The following is a 7,157-nucleotide window of genomic DNA, read 5'->3' as shown; positions in this document are numbered from 1 at the left end:
CTTTCTGGAGCTTTAATGGCTGGATTCAGCAACTCACAGGAGAAAATTATGACGAAGACGATCGAGAAGAAACAGAGATCTCGAGATCTGCGAAAGGAATGGAAGTATTTTTCTCTGTACACTGCACCGAGACAGAGGAAGGTGAGAAATATATATATATATATATATATTGTATATGTATAACGAAGAAGAAAGAGATAGATCTCAAGAGAAAGCTACTGTGTGGCGTGGTCTGGAAGGTTTCAGATTCTGTCGTTTAAAGAGATGGTGAAGGCGGGGACGAGGCTAACGTTCAAGTTACCACGGTCACTATTTGTGGGCCCCACCACTTCGCTCAGATACAATATTTTTAAAGAAATATTCCTTCGTTCCTTGGATTATATCAGATGCTGACACGTATCCGTAGCCGCTCACTGATCTTCGATTCTTTGACAGATATTATTGTCATTATTTTCTTATTTTAATTATTATTTATTTAGAAGTGAAATTTTTTTAAAATTATAAATAAGCAGAAAAATTAGCAAAACTCACTTGACCTGAGGCTTTTTCTTCTTCTTGTTTTTCTTGGGCCCCTTTTCGTACTTTTTATTTTCGTTTATATGTTTTTCTTTTTTTCACTTCTTATTTTAATTAGGACAAAACTTAGTTCCATCTTCTTACATCCATTAGGTTAAGTTCTCCAATAAAATTTTAGGACATAGAGTTTTTAATTATAAAAATTCACATGGATAAAAATTTCAAAATTCTGCTGCGCCATTATTAATAATAAAAATCATATATTAAAATATTTGACTAGACAATTGGACCTTATATAGTTTGTCCATTCTAAAATATCATAATATTTTTTCTCTATCCCATATATTGTTAACTTTTCTTTTTGGTTCTCGTCTTATCATCCTACTTGTTCATTTAAAAAAAAAAATAAAGATGCAATTTACGATTAAAGTTAGTAATAATTAAAACTGCTATAACAATCAAATGTTTTTAGCATCGTAAAAATAAATTAAAATTGACATTTCTGAATATAATTAGTAATCCTTAATGTGATTATATAACTTTTAAAATGTATAAAATATTTATAATTTATTATTATTTCTAAATAAAAAGTACTTATAACATGACTTATTTATAATTAAAAAAATTTTATTTTGCCGACATGAGTTAAATTTAAAAAAACATGAGAATAAAAAAGTAAATATTATAAAAAAAAATTGGCCATGAGTTAAATTGCATGACAAACAATGGTTTTAGAAACTCAGTTTTCTTTAAATAAGATCAGGCATTCGAATATTATGATTGCAAAAAAAAAAAAGAAAAAGAAAAAACAAAACAGAGGAGAGAGGTGCTTTTAATTAAGTTTAACAATGCTTGTTTCAGTGACATCAAATATGGAAATTCAAAACCAATGCAAATGTTTTTCTAGGCCTGAAAAACCAAAGCAAATTCATTACACCAAACAAAGTTTGCTTCTTGGCCAAGACACCAAACAAAACTAATTAAAGTAGTTTTAGTCTTCAACATAAGCCCACATAAAGCCTAAAAAGTTGGGATCTGACTTTTGTACTCACAGCCACACTCATTCTTATTGATATGAAGTTTGACCCACGTGGTGTGTGTGTATTTTACGGAGAAAAAAAGGTTGGTGTGTATTCAGTTTTTAATTTATTAAAAGTTTATTATTAAAAAGTTCATATTGATAAATTAATTTAATAAAAATTTATTAAAAAACTTTATATTTAAATATTTTTTAAAAGTTAATTTGATCAACTAAAAGTTATTTAAATTATGTATAGTAAAATGTACGTTTGAATATATAATTATAAAAAATGATATTAATTTATAATAATTTATAATTTTTGTTATAATGTAATATATTAGAAATTTTAAAAAATGTGATAAAAAATTTCAAAGGTTCTCTATTAGAAATGTTTGGATGATATACAATGAAAAATAATTTTAAATGTATAGTTACTTTAAAAAGACATATAGAATATATTATATGTAATTTTTGTTATGTATAATTTGATTTACCAAAAAATATATAAACAATGGTATAACATTAAAATGGTTAATAATATATATAATAAAAGAAAATAGATAATATAAAATTTTATTATGTTGAATAACGTATATAATAAAGATGTATAAATAATTTTAGATATCAAAAGATATAAAAAATTATGTTTTTAATATGAAATTAGTTCTTTTCTTTTCTTGTGGGAACACTAGCGAAATGACGATTGAAAATAATGCAAGAGGCTAGAGCTGCATGTGGTTTTTGTGGTCCGTAATAATAGGTGAGGAAGAAGGGTAATGTAGGAACTTTAGAAATTTTTCCTATCTCATTATATGCTTAACTAGCTTTTCTAAATTCAAAAGTACTTGCAGTGTGCATTTGCAAAACAACTTTCAATAACATTTAAATGTACTTTAAGAAAGTAATTTTATTCTCAAACTCTTATCCAAACAATATTTGACTTTTAGAAAGTGCCAAAGCACATTTCAAAAGTCAAATGTGAGACAAGCCCTGACTCTCTTTTAATGAAGTGTGGGTGTGGCTATAAACTTTTGAGTTTTGATGTAGTAAAATTATCCAATTTTTCTTTCTGGATCTATATATAGCAAAAAAGCAAGTGAGAGTTACAGTGAAATCTCAAAATTTTGTATTAATGAGAATTAAGTTGTCAAGTTAAAAAGAGAGCTGCAGATATATATCAATTTAAACTAGTATAAATTCAGAATTTTAAATTATAGATAAAATCTTTAAGTTCCAAATATAACTCTCAGATGGTATGTGATTTCTATTTATATTTGTCTGAATCAATATTTATAACTCATGTTTTAGAAGATTTTATTGATAACTTAACTATCTTTAATTTGTTTTTTTAGGGATCTAATTATCATTCTCTCAAAAAGTAAAGGAGAATGACAATTAATTTCCTAAATAAGGATTTAATGATAGTTATGTATCTAATAAAGTTTTTAAAAAAATAAGTTGCAAATATCAATCCAAATCATCATAAATTAAAAGTTCCAATGAAAAATAAGACATTTAAATTTTAAAAGTAACTCTTAGTTTGAAATTAAAATTTTTATTTATAATTGTTTGAATTAATATTTATAAACTTATTATTTTAAAAAATTATTAAAAACTTAACTGTTATATTTTTTCTTTTATGATTTTTAGTGTCATTTTCTCAAAATTAAAGTAAATGTAGAGGACAACTTGTGTGTTCAACATGATTTTACTAGTTTAGGATATTATAACTGGCTTCAAAAGGTGCAGGCCGATTATCACCTAAATCCTAAACTGTAATTAGCAAAAAGGAAACGCTCAAAAGAGTTGTACAATCACTAAATTTTAACTCGATACTAGAAAGTGACCACTTTTATTATGACATTTTGAATAATCAGTAATATAAAACAACTATAGTTAAGCATATGAGTTAAAAAATTTACTTTTAGTTATTGAAATTCAATCCCATTACTTGTTTAATTAGCTAAAACCATTGCATATTAAAGCACTCTAAACCCGTTGTCTATAATCTCACTATAAGCTAATGGTTTTATGATCCATGGCCTAAAGTATGAAAAAACTGTTACCTTAATTATAGGTAACGGAGGTAGGTTATATGACCAAAAACCATTACTTATACCTATAGGCAATTGTTTTTCACCCTATTGCAATGGTGTTGGATGGTTGTCATAGAATAAAAATTTTGTAAACATTTGGAGACACTTGAGCAGTGACCCCCATCCTCTAAACAGACCAGACCACTTCTTTTTTGTATACTTTATATGCATGCTATAAATTGAGAGTTTATTACAAATACCAAGTGTCAGGATTTGACTTCAGTAGAAGTTTGAAAATGATTTGTAATGCCCCTTATTTTGGCTAAATTGTATTGTTTGAATCTGTGAATGTTGTTGGATATTGTGCTATTGATTGTGGATTATTTTTATTTCATGCATTATATGTTCGATCTAAATGATTGTGTATGGCCTAACGATGGTGGAAGACCCTTGACTGTAGCTTGGACTCTGAGTGTTTATTTTTCTTGTGGATCCTAAAAGCAGGATCCTTGCTGTGGGTTCTGATTTCGGTGATCAGACTAGGTGATACGCAATTTGAACCGTTTAGATTTTTAATTTGGAGGATCCAATTTTACAGTTTTCATTTTATTTTATTTTATTTTACATTTATTAAAATAAAAAATATAAAATTTTAATAAATCTATTTTATTACAAATATGGACAATACATATTTAATTTGATAATCCAATTTAATATTAAATTTTTTTAAATAATTTTTATAAATTAACTATCTAGATCTACTATGGATAGTTTAGATTTAAAATTTTTTACTTGAAAATTTTTTCTAAATTTTTTTAAAGATCCAGTTTAGAAAGTATCTTTATTTTTTATCTTATTTTTACTAAAATAAAAAATTATAAGAATTCTAGAAAATTTTAATATAAATTTACACTATCTAGAGAATATTTGAATAGTCAAGTTATAAGAATTTAAAAAAAATTAATATTAGATTGGACTATTCAAATTAAATCTGCTTTGTCCATTTTGTTGATATAAGATAGATTTATTAAAATTTTTATAATTTTTATTTTAATAAATACCAAATAAATATATAAAATAAAAAGTAAATCTGGATTATCCAAATACTCATCACTTGATGAGAACCAAACCAAATCTAGTTTTCGTCGTGTGTATTGTGAAATTTGATTGTTTTAAATATTTGTAAAATTGTTAATTCAATGTTAACGGTGTTAAACAAGTAGTCTTCATGTAAGTGTGTGATAAACAAATGTTTTTTTTTATAAACTATATATATATATATATATGTATGTATATCTGTGTGTGTTTAAGTTTTCTTCCACCATACTTTATTTAATTGTATGGATGTTTCTTTCATATGGACACCGAGAAAAGTGCAAGTAGTCTTTCATATATGCAAGCCTTTTTCTTCCATCATATGAAAGTTTCTCTAACCATATGCATCCTTGTTTCTTCCATGGACACCGAAGATATAATTTATATGTGCAAGTCGTCTTCCATGCATGCAAGCTTTCTTCCACCAAATGCATGGTTCTTCCAATATTATCACACAATATTTCAAGAATTTTTTTTTCATTATCCAAAAAATTCCTTTTTTAATAAAATTTTATAATATAACTACAAATTTTTATGAAAAATTGTGAACCCAAGAGATATCAATATTCATGACATATTTCAAGAAAAAGTGTGAACTATATATATTCGAGAAAACGTCCAATTCCATAACAATATTCACAATACCAATATATAATTTTTTTTATATGATCTGAATTTGGTCATTCCACTCCCAAACTTTATTCTTCTTTGAAATTTTGGTACATATTAGAATAAAAGTAGGTACTTTCGCTCATTTAATTTTTTTAATTACAAATCCTTTACAAATTTCTTCTGCATATTTAATTTTCCTTATTTTGAATACAAGAAAAGACCATTCCACAGCATTGTTATTTAAATTATTGAACCCATTCTTACATGTTTATGATTCCGGATATATAAAGGCAACCCATTTATATCACCATATCTGAACAAATCCATGGAATAGTGTGCCGGTTTCACAAAAGTATTAATATATTATTTTTGGGTGGCATTATTGAGCACACTTATTGATTTACACTTTACAATATTATAATCTTAATGTCAGTATTCAACTTGATATATTTTCCCAAACGACTATATTAAATATGTTGAAAAAATTTAAATAATTTTATTTTAATTGTTTTTCAAAAATTTAACTGAAATTATCCAAAATTTGATTTTGATAATATAATTTTGAAGTAAACATTCTAGATTGAAGTTACATATACTAACAAATTAAAAGTATTCTCACAAAAAAATATAATTCCAAAATTATAACCCATGATGTATATAATTTTCTGTTCTCAACTACTTTGAAAGGGCATGTTGATGTAAAAATTAGAAAAAACATAACTTTCAATTTCTACACTTTGCACTTGATTTGTTGTTGGTCCCTATATTTTATTATTGATGTTTTAAGTCTGTACAGTTTTCTCCATCTGCAATTTAAGTCCCTACTCTTTTAGAGAGATGCTAATGTAGCCTTAACGGTGTTAATTATGCTGATGTGGATAATAACACTATTAATTATATAGTGACATGTCAGTTAGTTGCTAATGTGTATTTTTTTGAGAAAAAAAGAAAGAAAAGTTGATGTGTATTTTTTAATAATTATATATATATATATATATATAAGTAGGGTTTAAGGCTACAAGAAAATGTCATGTATTTATTTTTAGGTTCACTGCGATTCTGTGCTTTAGGGTGCATTTCTTGTGATTTTGTATTCTAAAGTTAGGTTTAGGGTTAGGTTCAAAATGATTTATTATTTTTTAATGTATATAAAATATATTATTTAGATTTGGAGTTAGAACAATTTTTTTTCACTTTTTGATTATTAAAAAAAAACTCCCACAGGTCCTATTTACATACTTTTTACAATTTTACCCTTTCTTGATGAACGTAAAGGTATTTAATATAGTTATATCATTATTTAAAAGAAAAGATAAAAATGAAAGTACATATCATTTTTTTACAATATTAAGAAAAAAATGAACATTTTTAATATGCATGAAACGGTTAAAAATGTCTTATAATAAGAATTGGAGGGGTACGTATAAGCTTTTCTTTCTTTTTTTTTTACCCCAGAAAAAATATACATCGGCCACTAACTGACATATCACCATATAATTAATGATGTTATTATCCATATTAGTATAATTTATACCATTAATGCCACATCAGCACCCCTCTAAAAGTGTAGGGATATAAATTTATACCATTAATGCCACATCAGCACCCCTCTAAAAGTGTAGGGATATAAAGTGTAAGCGGAAAACCTTGTAGCAACTTAGAGCACCGAAAGTAAAGTGAGGATCAATAGCAAATTGGGTGTAAAGTGTAGGGATTTAAAAGTTACATTTTTCTTTAAAATTATCGCATTGTGTTCCATTCTGGAAAAGCCTAAAATTGAACCAAATAGCCCCTGAAATATGGGAATTCATGGTGAGTACTTGTCTATATAATCCTGATTTAAAATTGGATATTTTAATTTAATGTTATTTCTTTTA

The sequence above is a fragment of the Prosopis cineraria genome, unplaced genomic scaffold, assembly GCF_029017545.1.
Source record: "Prosopis cineraria cultivar Desert tree isolate PC_DT_omini unplaced genomic scaffold, ASM2901754v1 PC716, whole genome shotgun sequence".
Classification (NCBI taxonomy): Eukaryota; Viridiplantae; Streptophyta; class Magnoliopsida; order Fabales; family Fabaceae; genus Prosopis; species Prosopis cineraria.
Note: the sequence above shows the minus strand (reverse complement) of the source record.